This window comes from Oculina patagonica, chromosome 1 (genome assembly GCF_052425735.1).
Source record: "Oculina patagonica isolate OP01 chromosome 1, crgOcupat, whole genome shotgun sequence".
Classification (NCBI taxonomy): domain Eukaryota; kingdom Metazoa; phylum Cnidaria; class Anthozoa; order Scleractinia; family Oculinidae; genus Oculina; species Oculina patagonica.
Window position 1 is genome coordinate 24682767 of NC_135758.1, and position 17621 is coordinate 24700387.

The 17621-nt window shown below is 38.5% G+C and overlaps 1 protein-coding gene and 1 pseudogene across 2 annotated transcripts in view; both read right to left on the reverse strand.

Moving 5' to 3' along the window:
- LOC144642197 (uncharacterized) overlaps positions 1–17621 on the reverse strand; it is a 210725-nt gene that overhangs the window by 184572 nt on the left and 8532 nt on the right. The gene's annotated exons all lie outside the window — the stretch shown is intronic.
- Positions 4676–17357, reverse strand: LOC144637019 (uncharacterized; annotated as a pseudogene). The gene is made up of 13 exons (XR_013568295.1): positions 17288–17357; positions 16599–16862; positions 14635–14916; positions 13839–14135; positions 13359–13495; positions 12937–12941; positions 12674–12879; positions 11893–12077; positions 10831–11740; positions 10317–10528; positions 9610–9650; positions 8371–8467; positions 4676–7058 (listed from the first exon to the last, which is right to left on the reverse strand). The product of XR_013568295.1 is annotated as an uncharacterized LOC144637019 (transcript).

Below are 17621 nucleotides of genomic sequence, written 5' to 3' on the forward strand. Positions count from 1 at the left end.
CTGAGCCATATTTCGGCAGAGAACGTTGAATGAGGGATAGTTTTAGCTCGAGGTGAACGTTGATTACTCTAATTTATGTCTTTTCGAACCAAGAAGACTGCATTTACGGCATTTTGTTCAAATTATGAATTCTACAATTTAATTAACTTGTTTACAACATGAAATAATATCAACTGAAAAACCAACTTAAAAAGTGCTAGAGCGAGAGCTGAACTGAAGCTTTCTAAATCCATGCATGGTCTAAAATGAACTATCAACAGGCGTTCTACATCGACGTTCGATTCATTTTCAAGGAATTGGGGAATAAATAACTAAACAATTTATGACTCAGCGAGACAATTCGATATGTTTCATGTCAGTTCACGGCCGGAAACCACGCATATCGAATTGCTTCTCGCTGACAAATCACAAAACGCGCTGATCGCCAAATGAGCCAAAACGGCAAAATAATCATCAAATGAAGAGAATTCTACTCACATAAGGGTTTCAAGAAATTCCCTTTCGACCATCAGCTGCGCTCTTTGCAACCTTTCCATCTTATTCACAATGTAATACCCCGGATGTGAAGAATCGTTAAAAAGCGAACCAATACCCTCGGACATTACAACAGAATTTTTCTAAGTCTCCAGCCAAGGAAGAGTTCAAGCCCAATATTGCCATGACCGCCTTCAAATCAGCCCTAAAGTCTAGTTCCGAGTCCTAGTTGATGTGGCTGAAGACCTTTGCTGTCTAAAGGAAGCACAACGTTATTTGTACCACTGAGCAAAACATACCGAGTCAAGAGTTCAACCCGTTAAAGCTTTGTTCTAAGGTACAATAACAGCCGACGCAAAACTTGCAAATCGTTAGACTTCCACCTTCATAGGACTTAATGATGTCCTCCGGCAAACTTCCTTTAGACAGCAGAATGGAAAGCTATAGATCACAACTGTTCTACTAGTTAGCGCGCGCAACTAGAATTCAAATGAAAGAGAGGGGTTGGAGTTAGAGACTGGGCTAGACTAACCACAAGTAAATCTAGGGGTAGGGAGACGGTGGGGGGGGGGGGGGGGGGGGAGAGAGACAGGGAGGGAGAAAAAAAAGTAAGATTGAAGTCACTACATTAGACAGGGCGACATTTCATTGAAAGAAAGCCGAACAATTATCCGTATCCTAAAAAAAAAAAAAAAAAAAAAAAAAAAAATGAAACCCCATACATTCCTTAACAGCCCGATAGCCACCTTTTATCAAATCAAGGTAGATATATATATATATATATTTGTGAGCTTGGTGTGTGGCGGAAATGACGTCACACGGCCGCCGCGCGCTGGTGGCCTAATGGTAAGGCGTCGAACTTGAAATCAGATCTTCGGAACTGAGGTCGGGGGTTCGAATCCGGCTAGGGTTTTTTTTTTTCTTTTTTTTTCTTTTTTTTCTTTTTTTTTTGTGACTTCGAATTCTGAGCCTTTCATTTTTATCGTTTTTCTTTTCGGATTAAAATAACATTGATCTCCACATAATACTCCCTCAACGCCTATTCAGGCTATAAATCTTTCATCGCCATCAGGGGCGCGCGGGCGGAGGCTTCGAATCCTCCTGCCGTTCGTTCTTCTTCTTTTTTTTAATGCCATCAAATAAATGTCCAAAATGCGACTATCCAATAATTTGTCGATGATTTTGAAAATAGCCTGCGCTTCCCAACGCTTTATACCTCTTTACGAACCAGAAAAAGCCACCATCTTCAAAGCGGAGTAGACCCTGGGAACGAGGGTGTCGCGGCCATGCCCGTTGAAATTTCTAACAAATATATCTTTCCGCCTACTGTGGAAAATTGAATATGTACAATTCAATAAATGTTCAACTTCAAATAATCCACTCCTTATTTATAACACCCCCCCCCCCCCCCTCCCCAACCCAGAGCTTCGCGAGGCCCTGCGAGTCACGTATTACTAGTTTAAGATAGAAGGGTCACTTTATGTGGAGATGACTTTGAAAAAAAAACTTGTTGCTTTCAAATCAAAGGGAATAATTGCTTTTGGGCAAACTTGGAAGGAAAAATACAAGCCCAGTAGTGAGATCTAGTGATCTGCAAAATGTGATGATAATGCTAACTCCGTGAAAACTATTGGTTCCTTTTTTTTGTAATATTATTTGGACGATGGCCAAAATGCCAAAAGATGCGGTCTTCTGACCCACTAATAATGCACTACGCCAAACTAAAGAAACGTTGACCGTGTGAAAAGCATGAACCATGAACGATAAGAACAAATGGGATTCTGGGTAGACGGCATTGATAAGCTTTGTAATACAGTATGCCATTTAAATTTATATTCAAGATATTTTCTTTATTAGAGAGTTTGAAGAGCATGATAAATGCAACCTGTCTTGTTATAATGTTCATTCTGTCACAGACGACGACGACTTTTTTTCCGATTTCCCAGATAACATTTGGGCCGCATCGTTAATGGTTTGTGCTTTCAGGGGGTCGACGTTTCTTCAACAGGCAGGTTAGCCTGCGAATTCAAACAAATTCCTGGCTTTTTGTCACGTTGCTGTACAAAGAACGCTTAGAAACATTTAATTGCCTTTTTGTTTTCTTAAAATGTAGCTTTGTTTCGTTTTGATTGCGTGATTTTAAATTATCCTTTTTTGGCTAGCCGCACAAAGAGTTGTTTCAATTTAGTTTCCTTCACGGCATAGAAGTATATTAAGTCTTTTTCCACGCGAACATTTCAGTTTTAAGGAGGTGCCCCCGGAGTAAAGAGGAGTTTTATAGGAGTCTTTTGGAGTGGGGATGGTTGGATATTTGTAGATCTAAGTTGCACATCCAGCCAAAACTCTCTGAGTACCTCTCCACACAGGGGAATCAAGTCTTAACATGGGTTATATAATTTTATACCATGCCATAGAAAATACAGCCAATCAGAATACAGGAAAGCCGTTGTATATTCGACGGTATTTAACTCAACCTTCCCATCGTGCGCTGCGATTGTATTTTCGACGAAATTTAGTAAGCGTATTTTCTATGGTATGGTATAAAATAGTTACACAACACTTTCTTGTGGTATACTGTGGAATATCCCACTTGTCACTTGTATTTTCTCGGTATACACACTCGCCTAAAGGCTCGTGTGTATACCGAGAAAATACAAGTGACTCGTGGGATATTCCATAGTATACCACTCGAAAGCGTTGCATAACTAGTATATATTTTTGTCTACAATGAATTTTCAATTACTCGAATGTAATCAAAGAGCCTACAACCTTAACTGTTAATTATGTTTATGATTATTTGTTTTTGGTACCTTAAATTTCTGCGATATAATCAAGGTCAGCTACAGTGTACTGAACAAACAAGCAAACTTCTTCCTTTTAGTCAAATGATTATAGATTTTTTTACCTGGCAAGAGGTTTGCTTCTACTCTGAACCTTAAATGTCTGTAATATCGTGAAATTACAATTTATGAAGTCTTATATAGCTGTATTATCATTTCAATTAATAATTTATAAATACCTCCAATGACTGTAATAGAACAAAGTTCCCTAAATTACTACAATATAATGAAGATCGTCATTATAATAACGTCAGTTGTGTTGTCATCAGTAAACACGCAAACTAATTAATCAATAGCTCACATGGTTCAGTTTCAGTCACGGCTATATTTTTTTTTTTTACCTGAAAAGGGTTTTGCTTCTACAATGAAACTTAAATATGATTTCTGCAATATCTTGAATTCATAACTTTGTCATTTTAATTACCATTTCTATTTCTTCATTGTACCTTCAATAAGCCGTATGCGTTTCCGAGTTCCCTTTTTCCTCTGTTTCAGAACGAATCCTGTTGCATAGTCTTTTACGGAAAGGAGTTTGATTTGCAAGACAAAGAACGTACAGGAAAACTATAAATTAGGGCTTTCCACAAGTTGCTCGAGATTTCCCAAAAAGTTGCCCGTAATGTTTCAAAAAGTTGCTCAAAAGTTGCTCCAAAAAGCCAAAAAAAGTTGCTTCTGATAATAAAAGTTGCTTGAAAGTTGCTCCAAAAAAATCCAAAACGCTACTTCTAATCAAGATAATTTCTCTAAATATATGCTTATTTCCCTTTGAAGGTGAGATTTTTAAGCAGTTTAACGCAATTTTGCGGCAAAAAGAGTATCTATATACCATATAAGGGGAAAATTTGTTAAATAACAAGAATTTCTTTAACTGAGAAAAATCGTGAAGATATCGATGACGTCATGTTTGCTGACGAGTTTTGTTGAAGCGTCTTCAGATGTTCTTCGAATATCTTCGGAAAAACTTCGTAAATCTTCGAAAATTGCTCAAAGTGCAACAAGTTGCTCGAGAGGAAAAAAGTTGCTCGAAGGGGAAAAAGTTGCTCGAAACATGGAAAGTTGCCAAAAAGTTGCCGAGCAACTTGTGGAAAGCCCTTCTATAAATCCCTACAAAAACTGCGTTATGTTGAGCAGGTCAATATACCTTTTTAGTAAACTAAGTAATTGTTACTCAGTTTTTAAGGACTTGTTTCGAAGCAGGGGTAATTGGCATCACGGAAATGGCTTATTGATGAGATATAACGTCCTTACAAAAAACTGCGTTACCGTAATGATTCGATTTAGCGCCCTCCTTCCAATAAGCGCCCCCTTCCGAATAAGCGCCCCCCTTCGAATGTGTTTTTGTAAATAAGCGCCCCTATTCCAATAAGCGCCCCCATTCTAATTAGCGCCCCCATTCTAATAAACACCCCTATTCTAATAAGTGCCCCTATTGTGGATAACTGGCCCTACTGAAGTCATTGACGTCAACTAGACAAACTTCTGACCGTTCACCGTACATTTCATGTATATACTTACTGCTAAAATGAACAATTATTTTAAAAGTAACTGTACTTTTAACAATTTCTAACTATTACATTTGGTTGTTTTTCGAAAAACTAAATAAGCGCCCTGTCCCGAATAAGCGCCCTGTCTCGAATAAGCGCCCCCCTCTAGGAGCCAAAAGTAAATAAGCGCCCAGGGCGCTAAATCGAATCATTACGGTATGTAAAACAGGTCAATTCACTTTTTAAAAATACTCATATAATTCATAAAGAAAATACAAAAGAAATTAATGTTTAATGAGAGTCTTTATATCTGATAAAGACACGGCTAAACTTTACGTGCAATTTTCTAGGCCAAAATAGCCCCAAATCTAAATATTAGTGCAACTGGAATGAGTTGATCTACATCAGAAGATTTTTAAGCCGTTAAATAAATTCGCAGTTCGTGTTTTATCAAGTTTAAAACAGTCGACTGCGCCTCGTGTTTTAAACTTGATAAAACACTGCTGCTCATTAATTAAACATTACGTAAACTTAGAAATTAAGGAGGCTCGATGTGTTTATTTTAACCCTAGGGTGGTCGTTTTGAAAATGAAAATTATCTAGGAAGCCAATGTTCGATATTAGCCAAAATACACCTTAATGATCAAATATGACTAAAGTGTAATTTTTTGCTGGTCACTTAGTCACAAAGGTTACCATAGCAACAATTGTTGCGTCCTTTTGTTTTCAAACAAGCCTAATTTTCTCGAAATCTAGATTGACTTTTGGTATTCATTTTTTGATATTTTAAAGATACTAACTGTTGACGGAATTTTAGAAAAATCTGTAAGAGCGTTTTCAAGTAAATCAAAAATGAAATTTTCAGAAAAATTCCGTTTTAATGTGAAATAGGGGCTTTTAAATTGTTTCGTAGTATTTGAACGCAGTTATTCAAAATGGAATATAAATACTTACACAATCAAAGACCATTAACTAAAAGCGAGGGAGTTTTTGCTTTAATTTGTTAAAATATATCGACTGCCAATTGTAGGAAACTACAAGAAGTTACAAAAAACTTTGTTCTTGATTAACTCTAAAACGCTCTTACAGATTTTTTCTGAAATTTTGTCTACAGGTAGTCAATCCACTGTACTTTAACATATCAAAAAATAAATAACAATTGTCAATCTAGATTTCCAGAAAATCATCCTTGTTTGAAAACAAAAGAAAACGACAATCGTTGCTATGGTAACCTTTGTGACTAAGTGACCCGTAACAAATTAAACTTTGGTCATATTTAATCATTATGGTGAATTTTGGCAAAAATCGAACATTGGCCCCTTGATAGTTTTCATTTTCAAAACGACCACCCTAGGGCTAAAAAACCACATCGAGCCTCCTTAACGACTCGCTCACGAGTCTTTTTGAACAATTCTAGTAGTTGTTTGCTTTGACTATGTTTTTGTGTTTTTCAGTAAATGTTCTCTATTTACATAATACACCTGTTTGCTAAAATCAAATAAAGATCCCTCACAATCCTAACTTCAACTGTGTTGACATTTTCAACACACCATGTTTTAAAAGTTCTAACACGTTCAATGATATAACGTCATCAAAGTTCTATCTGCATCTTCGGGGGATGGGGAGACTTCCACTTGCAAAAGGACTGCTCGCCAACGCATTTAGGGGGTATAAATTATGGATTTTTGTTTATTTGTGGGTCTTCCGGAAAGATAGCCAGTTCTTTTAACCGTAATGGTCTCGTTTTGGGTTGCACATGAATAAATGAGAAACTCTGTTGCATGTGTTGGAAGACTATCTAGACTGTTCAGGCGTAAAGGATTGTATCATTTAGGGATCAAAAAAAGCTTGAGCCACACCAAGATTGGTTTCCTTTAGGGGTTTGATTCAAATTTTCGAGCAATCATGCCCGTCCCTGCTTACATATGAGATTCCCCTACTGGGGGGTGGGGGAGGGGCTGGAACAGGAGATCAAAATGGTCTTTTTTCCTCAAGCTGGTACTTGGGCCCGGTTTTATTTTTTTAAAGTATGCCAACAAACTATCTTTTGCAAGCATTCTATATTAAACAAAATGCACCCATTCATTGGTCGCTGTCAGTTTGTGCCAGCTCACTATAACAGGCCTTGGTCTCATCCAGTTTACCGAAATCGCAGTAAGGGGTGTCAGCTGTCATCATGGTCTCCAATGTTGATATCAGTTGTTCAAATGATGGCCTCTCGTCAGGGTCCTCTTTCCAACAGTCTAACATTACTGCATATCTGATAGGAGTTAACTTGTATATTTAACAATTATTCGCTTCAGGCTCAGTGATTATTGTTGAATAATCCCCGAGACGAATTAAGTATAATTTTCAGAGGTGAATATCAAAAAACTGCAAAATAACAATAGAAAACATGAAAACAACAAACAGAAAAGCTCGCTTGCATACTTGTAAACAAGTTTAATTCATCGAATGAAATCATAATTTACACTCAAGTTTTAGCAATAAAACGGAACAAAACAAACACTACGAAAAAGATACATATTTGGTACCTTTGTTTAAATGTTGGTGACTTCTGAGCAAATTGTGCGAATCCTCACCAAATTACTAGCAGAAGAGAAGAGAACTAAATAATGTTTTGACAGTCGATCTGACTGAGCACATGGCCGTGTGCGATTTCCAAAACCACCATGTTTACGATCAATTCTAACGCCTTGAAAACCATCTCTTGAAAATATTTTCGGTCCAAAACCCTTGGTAGTAAATTTCCAATGTTTCAAATATCCGATGACTTGGAGTGATTTCTTCTAAATGGGAGAAATTTTCATTCAGAAAATGCTGCCATGTTCACTGGCCTGGATGGCAAACGTGGCATGGCTTAGTAGCCAAACCTTCAGATGCAATATTCACCGCCTAGCGTGGTGAATATTGCGACATAGTCCGAGCTTCTCGACCAATCAGAATTGAATTCACCTCTGGAAATAATACTAATAGCTGATATTGACTCTTATTTCTTTCTATATCTTACGGCTTTTGTCAGCACCCGTTACAGTCAAAAATTGACTACGCAAAACGTCTAGTGAGCAGTGTACATTGAAAAGAAAAGCTCATGAGACAGGGTCTTATCGGAAAGTGAAAATATGAAGAGCATTATGTATAACGTACTTGAAGCCAAATATGCAAAAATATACAGAGTTTCCTTTCCATTTTCAATTATGATAGCTAGCAACGAGTCCGACCTAGAAAGGTTTTTGCAATCATTCATATCCTCTCATTGTACTTAGTGTCAGGTTTTAGTTGGCACTCGTTAGTTTCAAGAACAGTGTCTAATTGGCTGTAGGATAGGCAAGTATCCTGTTCGTCCTTGTTGTGTTTTCGTGCAGGATAATGACTATGAATTTTTGCCCTCGACCAACGCTTCCTTTCTTACGTATTACGGTGACAAATAATGTATAGTTAAGTTAAAAATAAAAATATTTTCTTAAAAACATGGAACCGGTTAAAACACAATAATACAACAATAATCACAGTTGTGTGATGTGATTTTCACTTATATTAACGTTAGGAAAAAGCATTGTTAGTAAACTTACAGCTCGTCTGAACATATGTCTGGTTTTTCCATGCGATATCCTGTCTTAAGAAGCTTGTATAACTGCTTGTTGCTTGTTCCAGGATATGGGATCCCACCTATATATAAAGCACGGGTATGTTAATTGAAAGAATAACGATTGTTTTAAAGGGGCTGAATAGGTGTTTTTGAAGTTGCATTGAATACAAGTGTAAAGCTAAGTCGAAGAACTCATCTACTATAAATATTCATTAGTAAAACCGAAACTTTTTTGAAGGCATTTAAGATGAACTCTTGCGCCTATCGTTTTCGATTTTCCAAAAGCAAATCTCCATTCTCCTCGTTCCAAAATGAATTTTTATTCTAACAATTTCTCTGTAGACTAGGACTAGAATTTATTTTGTGTCACCACCCACAAAGCATCAGGTCTGTAAGACTCAACCCAACTTTTTATTCTTGCTGTATTTTACGTGCTTTAGTGTTTGTACTGTATACGTTATTTGTTTTTTTTGTGTGTTTGCAAGTGATCAATAAAAAAAATAAATAAATAAAAAAAAAGACTCAACCCTTAACAAGCCAGCAGCAGATGTTTAAGCCAAAAAATCAAAGCAGCAAGTGCTCTTAGCTTTGAGATAATATTAGTATGTTTTAATAATGTTTTCTTATAGAAAGTTATAGCCTCTCAATTGAACAGTTGATAGACGTACACGCGAGAATATGAAATTATTAGAGAATTGCGTGAGAAAATTAAATTACATAGCATTTTTATGTTTCTTTTGCTGTATTACGCGGCATAGTTTCGTTAGTTTCTTCCTTGAAATATCATAATGTAAATTTCGGCAAATCACGTTTTCGTTGCATGTAGGCTTCTCTTTTACTCGGTTTCGATCTTGATCAGTTTAAGTTACGTAAATCTTTGGTCGTGATTATAGTTAACTTCGAATTAATCGAGTGTACCAAATCGGACAACGTTTGGCACCAATAAATGGTTCTAGCGAACGATAGAAAGGTTTGGATTTCCACAATTTAACAAGATGACTTTAATAAGGTTACTTTAAATTTTAACATGAGATGTCATGTTTTGATGATGCTGCTACTAAGCTTTGTTATCGTCTTAACCATCAAGGTAAACACGCTGTTTTGCAACGAATCATAAGCAGGCACTGGTCGCGTGTTTTTTAATTGACTTCTAATTGGTTCATTTCGTGATCTACGATTGTTGGGATTGGCCAGACGTTTTCAACGTTTGGTTTTTTCTTACCCATGGTGCTCAATTCCCACAGAAGAACACCGAACGACCACCTGAGTAAAGGAGGCAAAAGAAAAAAAACAAATTAGAGATTCAGCCAAGCCTAAAAGCGGAGCTTCCTGGTTATTCCTTTATTTAAATCTGAATTTACTGACCATCGAGAAAATTAGGGACTGGTTAATAAGTACTAGGGGGGGGGGGGGGGGGGGGGGGGGGGGCGGCTTAGGACTTGAGCCCACAATTCAATAGAAAGATTATTACCTGGTCAGTGGTCAACTTCAGAACACCTGACGTCGATGAGCTCTACACGTTACCCCGCGATATGGTCGTGTGATACTGGTTAGCAGTTACCTTGGTTTGACCGCTGTCAGTTTACCAAAAAAAAAAATGATGTACGATGTATTTGTAAGCTGACGTTAACCTATTTCGGGAGTATGACTGTCATGTTGCGCGATATCGATGAAGAGCGCACGAGCCCACGAACCATGTCGCAAGCCATGATGACCATGAGAACCATGAAAAATCAAATGCATGGCTCCTGTATGTCTTTGATTTTGGGGCTTCGCTGTGATAACTGCTATACGCACCCACGAACCATGCCGCTACCCATGATAACCATGAGGAATCAAATGCATGGTTCTCTTATTTCTATGATTATGGGGCTCCGCTATAAATAACTGCCGTGTAAAATGCATATACTTCAGTGCCTCATAACTTACACATCGCTTTTAGAAGTGTACATGCCGTTTTGTAATGCTTCCGGCGCTGTCCATTTGATGGGCAGTCTTTTCGTCTTCTTCACCTCGTATATTTCACCATAGGTGTGACGCAACAGACCAAAATCAGCAATCTTCACTGCTTTGTCTTCACCAAGAAGAACATTACGAGCTGCCAGATCACGATGGACAAATCCTTTGCTGGCCAAGTATTCCTGTTTACACAAAAATGAAACAATATTAAGTTCAGGGTAGGGTTCTATGATAAAATGTAACGATTAAGGTCATAATGTTATGTATGCGTCATAGACTACAGTATATGAGACAATGGCTTACTAATAAGTTTCGTCTGCGTGCTAGTACATAGTGAACTTTTCTATTAAAAGAATCCACGTGGAGGTCAAGAGAATAACTGAGAAAAACGAAAGACGATTGCGCTAATTGTCACCATCGCACCATATACCTAACATGTCATATATTTCCATTGACCCAAAGTTGTTTTTATCTTAGCACTTACCATTCCCTCTGCTATTTGCCACGCAAAACAGAGAAGATCCTTAGCAGACAGGTCGACCAGCTCCTCGGCGTTGCCATGTTGATCTGTCTTAGGCACATTTATCTCCATTTCATCTTCCTTTTGTTCCTCTCTGTTTTGCATTTTCTTATCCGTAGGCTCAGATTGAGCACGTGCATCTTGAATCGCCGTGCTATGTGTTTCTCTCTCAAGGAATGGAAATTTTTCATCTTCTATTTTTGCTTCCTCCATTTGCTCATAATCTGATTTTTTGTTCAAATCGTTTTCAGTTGTGTCACTTGTCCGATGTCTAACTAACAAGTCCCTCACTCGAGTGATTTCACCCGTTTCGTAATAAGATCACATCCAATCGCTTCGTGTCGCCCTGCTCACTGAACTCTTTCGTCTTAGTTATTATCTCTGCATGCTCAGATGGCGCGCAAGCTTCAGGAATTACTATGTTGCGTTCTTCGCTATCAAACACTGGGATTACTTTTTCAGCCACTTTCTCTTCCTTGTCTATCTTCTGACTATCTCGTTTCTTCATTCTAATCGCATCCCCAATCCTATCAACTGACCAAAGTTCGCCAGATGCATCTCTAGATGTTTCGGAAAAGACCACATCAATACCTTCGAGGCAGCTATTATCACTTCCATTTGACGGCAATCGTTCATATCGGTTTTCTCCACAAAACGGTTCTACGTCCACTGGGATTGCACGGTGAGATGCACCTGTTGAATCCTGGTTATCGGCTTCCTGTGTATTCTCAACTTCACCTGCTTTGTCGTCCTTCTTGTTGACGGCCTTCTCCTCTGACATTTTTGAGGGAGTAGCTGTATCCGACATGTTACAATCTGCAAACTCTGTCACGGCTTCAAAAACGGCCTCATTAATGCTGTTCTTGCACTTGATCTGAAATTAGAGAAAATGTGCCGCACAAACAGCATAAAATCCACTTCCTACGTTGTTATTAAGTATACCAAAATAATATCAAATTTATATTATTCCAATGGACTATTTACATTTCAATAATGCAAGGCAAAGGAGCAGCCATACAACTCTACCTGTTGTCGTTTGTTTCTAAGCCACTGAAGAAGATCCCCGTGTGGAACATATTCCAAGATTAACATGATGGGTTCAGACTTAACCCAGTAACCGAGCATGCTGAGGACATTCCTGTGTGAACCAATTTGCTTCATGAACTCGATTTCCTGCAGAAGCTGATTTCTTCCTTCCTCGCCTGCCCTTTCTAAGATAAAAAAGGGAAAACAAAAAAGAAAGATTAAAAAACGGAAGAGAAACTCATCAAGGACACGCTCCTGGAAACCAGAAGAAAGAGGCTTGTTGTCCACACTACCAAGAAAACGATTACGAAGAAACGTAGGGCAGCAAACATTTAGAGGCAGAGCATAATTTCGGTGACCAGCCCGGGAAATACGAAGCGACTGGGAAAAAGAAAGTGAAAAAGAACCACAGCAGTTACTCCAACCATGCATCGTAACCCAAACTTAAGAGTCTGAAGCCCCTAACAGTCTTCATGGCGTTTCAATGTAGTCTCAGGTGCGGGCGAGTAGGCCAACGAATTAACCGTGATCAATTTGTATACCTTCAAGTCACATTTAAATTAAAGTGATTCAGAGAGAGATGAGTGCAGCTCACTGAAGTCTCGTAAAAGCATGATCATGGGAATTTATACCATTTCTTATAAAAATCAATCAGCTCTAAGAAATTTGTAATCAATAAGATTAAACATGTTTTTTGTTTGTTTGTTTCATAATGCGTTTTTCTCAAAAGTCAGGAGATAATTATTTATTATACGTTGTTGTTGGTCACGATTCTGCTCACCAAGTAACACTTTTATTGCGACTACTTTCCCTTCTTTAATTTCCACTTTTTGTTCCCTGGGCTTGAAAAATACGTCGACTTTTGGTGAATCTCTCAGAATTCCTTTGTAAACTTTACCAAAGGCACCTTGACCCAGCTCTTCCACAAATGTCACCCGCTGGGGCGGAGTCTCCTCTAAGAGAAGGGGAACGATGTCGGATTTCGATCTAAGGAACAGAGAAATTCAAATAAGTTATTCCTTATACCTTTCTAGTTTAATTTGCCTCATCTGGTAATTGAAGTGTAATCATTGCCACAAAAATTAATACTATTGCAAAATTTGAAAATGTTTTGTCTTTTAGTTCCAATCCTACAGTGACTGAGATGACACTGACGAGCAGTAGATATTAATTGTAGTAGAAAAGTAAATGTAGCTAGTTAGTACGAACTTCGAAGAAAAAATTTTGAGCGTAAATGATCATGATAGTGGAAAACACTTGCCAAAGAGAATTCGTATTTTAGCATTACTTTAAGTATTAACTTAAAATAAAGGAACGAAAGTCTTGGGATATGTTATTGCTCTTGTGAAAACAAAAACGAGTCTTGTACGCTTAAAAGGGTTAAAGTGTGCCTGGATACGCATTCGTTGCCTCTGTATCTGTACCGAGTGCGAAAGCGTGTAAATTTAAGAAATGTTTTTCCCTACCTCCTTTTCTTGGAGGCCACGTCGTTTCTTCCTCTTTCTCCTCTCCCTGAAGCAGACAACTCCAACAACTATGAGAATAAGGGCCCCGCATACCGCTGGTACAACAATACCGATTGTTCTTCCTGTAGAATTGGTGTCTGAAATTTAAGAATGAATTATCAATCAAGTTCAGTACAGTTAATGGCCTTATGGGGACCCACTGCTGAGAATCGTGCATAAAGAGTCAAATCTGAGAAAGCCAACCAAAAAATTGAGTGATTACCACGATCCTTCAATAGAGTTTAGCATACCACCTAAAAAATATCCCCCAGAAAATGTTTCACTTTCAAAATGTTTCACGGTTAAATTAGGAAGGTTTGTCTAAACTTGTTGCTCAAGCACTGATTCTTTGGCACTGTAAAAAGGGTGCTGTGTTCAGACACTGGTAACCTAAGTTATAATTTAGTGTTCGATTTTCACTTCTCGGAAAACATCTCATACCTCTAAAGGTTTTTATTTGCCATCCGCGTGACGCGGCACTTTCTCCCAGCTCATTCCAAGCAGTCACTGCAAAATCATATTCTGTGTTACACTTGAGAGACGAGAGATGCAACGATCTAGTGAGCGCGGTAACATTGACTTGATGCCAGGAATCGTCATGACTTGATTGAAGATCTCTGTAGTATATCGTGTACATAGTAAGCGGACATCCATTGTCTTCAGGGAGACTCCATTTAAGGCTCACATCACAACCAGGTACCTGAGTTTCTTTGTTTTTAATAACTGGTGGTTGACGGTCTGCCTGCAACAACATCAACAACAACAAAAACCGATGGTGGTTTGACAAAGTCAGGAATCTTAAACAAACTAAATTACCGCAATGTGGCTTTGAAAAAATACAAAAAGGAAGTATTAGGTTCAAAGTTCTTTTCTGCGTCATACCCGGTTTCAAGCCTGTTTCGGCCCCAGTTTAAGAGATAAAGCACGCACTTGAGTTGGGATAATTCGTTTCAAACTTCTGACTCGTCCCCAGTCGTCTCTTATACGAAAATTGCAAGACGCGAAGGGTCAAGTCTCTCCTTCCTTCCAATGATTTCCTCCTTGTTCAGCAGTCGACTTAAGACGGACTCAAAAGACAACTGGGGACGAGTCAGCAACTAACCCTGTGTCACCCAGAAACGGCCAAACAGTTATGGCACTACTATAGTTGATTTTTTTCAAAGACAGCAACTAAGATGCTAAAATAAACTGAGAGTGTTTAAAACGTATCAACTGCAACACTCTTATTTGTCATTACCTCCTAATGTTTTCAATCTCCACATTTTGCTGTGGTGCAATGGCGTCTCTGCAGTGGAATTCCATGCGGTTATCGCTATTTCATACTCCTTGCGGCAGCTAAGGTTAAGATCATAACGAATTTTATGTCCCGACACGTTAACTGCGTTCCACGGGCTTTTGTCAGTCTTTGAAAATATTTCTCTCTGGTAGATTGTAAACAGCGAAGCAGTACAAGGCTTCCACTTCACTTCAACAACACTCCCTTTCATTTCGTTTGCCTGGTTAATGATGATTGGGTAACCTTATACAAGGAAAAAAAATTAGGTCAGTGGTGGTTTGAGTGGAAAATGTAAACAACTGCTTCGTCACATTTTATCTGACAAATATCATACCGTATGTTAACTAAAGGCTTAGTTAATTCGAAAAAAAATTCTCATTTTTTTATACATTGCTGAAATTACCACGTACCTGTCAGTCTTAGGCCGTGTTCACACTTAGTGCCCGAGCACTGGTACCTGGGCACCGGCAAAACTAGCGTCGTGTTCACACACAGAAAACCAAAGTACCCAAGTACCATTAACTGCCCGAGTACAAGGTCGAGACCGTATACCGTGCTAGAATTATGGCGTGGTAGTATGTTTACATTAGTGCCCAGCGAGAATCGTACTCGGACACCGTGCCCGGCACAAAGTGTAAACACAGCCTTAGTAAAGGTTTCTACTAGTCTCGCACATTTTGGAAGCTTGGCAGTCGGAACATAGTTGGGTTTTGTTATCCGCTCCGTATTTGTCTGTCACTAGGTTAGTGCCTTTCTTTTACGTTGGTCAGTAAATCTTATGTAAAAATAGGTTCGGATACTGTAGGGTTGTTAATGATCCTCGCGATGATCTCAGAGTGTTCTCAAGGTAGGTTTAAGCCTCTGTAGTAAAAAGTGTCAGAGGTCTGTTCGTTTTGGTAGTTAAGTAATTTGTTGAGTATTTCGTCTAATAAATCCACTATGGTTGTTTTTTTGGAAAACAAATTCAAGGTGTCTTTTTTTGTCGGATAAGTTGTTCGGTGTGTCACACTCCAGTCGCATTCATTTCATAAATGTCTTTATATTCGTATGATTGTGTGAATTGATCAAGTTGAAGGACGATTCGTCTGTCGGCAGGCGTCACTTTTCTGTACACTAGTGGTTCGTACTTCGCTGTTGTTGTAGTCCACCAAATAATCTAGAAAAGGTAGTTTTCAATTTTTCTTTAAATCTTTTTGGTAAATTGTATGTCGACGTTCGTTCCCTAAGGTGGTTGTGAAAAGTGTCAATTTCGTGTGTATGGCGGTAAATGTGTCGTCAACGTAGCGTACCGTCACTTCCATCTAAGCGTGAACACGTGCCGCCGAAACATGATCTAGTTGAGCATTAAACATGGCATGACTGATCGTCAAACATTTGATAACACGAACTTTCGCACTCAAAATGCTCACCATAAATACAGAGTAAGGGCAAAACTTTACACCAGAAGTGATTCGAGTGAACCTGCAAATGCATGTTGACAAAGATCAGGATCATTTTTTTGGAGGAAGTCTCTATATACAATCTTTCCGCCATTTCAAAACCGGAATGTGTTGTTCTTTAGGTACAAAAGTATACCAAATTTCAAACGTTTGATGACCAATCATTCCATTCGTTTAATATCCAATCAGATCATGTTTCGGCGGCACGTGTTCACGCTTAGATGGAAGCCACGGTAATTGTAACCGCTGATAGTGTGATTGTCGCTAGGGCAAGTTGCAAGAGTGCGGTCCTCGATGTTCTGCATCTCAATTTTTACAAAAACAAAAACCTGCGAGAAAGCAAGAAGCAGCACACCAAAGAGATGCGTACACATTTATGTGGACACAAGAAGCGTAAAAGAACAAACAGTAAAATGTAGAGACAGTAACAGAGAATTACATGAATACCTGTGACAGATTTTGTGCGCCAGGGCTGAGACAGGTTACCTTCTCCCAGCTCATTCCACGCTGACACTGCAAATTCATATTCTGTGTCACAATTAAGTGGTAAGGTACTGAGACTGTTTGCTACAGCAGTAGCGTTGATAGTATACCAGACGTTCTCCTTATCTCGTGATCGAATCGCCTTATAGTATACTGTGTACATGACAAGTGGACATCCATTGTTATCAGGAGAACTCCACAACAAGTTGAAATCTGGAAATGATATTTTCTTCGTTTTGTTTTTAATGACAGAAGGAGAAGGCAAACCTATGGAAAAGACAATATTGCATCAAATGGGAACACCCTTTTACAAAAACGTCTTCTGCTGTGCTATTGTACATGGAGTCAATTTTGGCTCTTCTTTCATTTAAGCTGTTGATGCAGAAAAGACGTCAAAATGTAATAAGAATTCAGTGACCTACTCTGCTTCTTCCCTTTGATACATTTCCTGATTTTACTATATTTTGACCTAAAGCACAGTAAGTATATCCGTTAATGAACAGATGATGACAGGTTTAAGTGTAAGTTGATTTTATAACAGCAACAACAAATACAGTCGTACATTCATTTTAATGTCAAACTAAGCACAGCAACTCTTACGCAAAGAAAGTAAGCTCTTCATAAATTGAAAATGTATCCAAAACAATGAAACGTTAGCCAGTGGGGGGAGGTAGGACCTGCGACCAAGTTACCGTTAACGCAACTGAACTTGAACACTGGTCGACACACACCTCCAGTGTAAGTTGGAATAGATAAAGACATTGAAGTTAATCTGTCCACACGACATAGGCCTTGGCTTTCTCGTTTCTACTCTCTCTTGAGTCACTTAAGGAATTTCGGGAACCGTAAAAAAAAAAAATTGCGATAAGCATTTCGATAAAGTTTCGTAAATTAGCATGATCTCCTATGCCTACTCTCCTATGCCTACAAATTGGACGTTAAAATTGCAAAAGTTTTTCCTAATGATAGTGTGAACATAAAGAAATGTTTTTTTTTTTTGAAAAAATCGACAGCTTGAACTCGTCA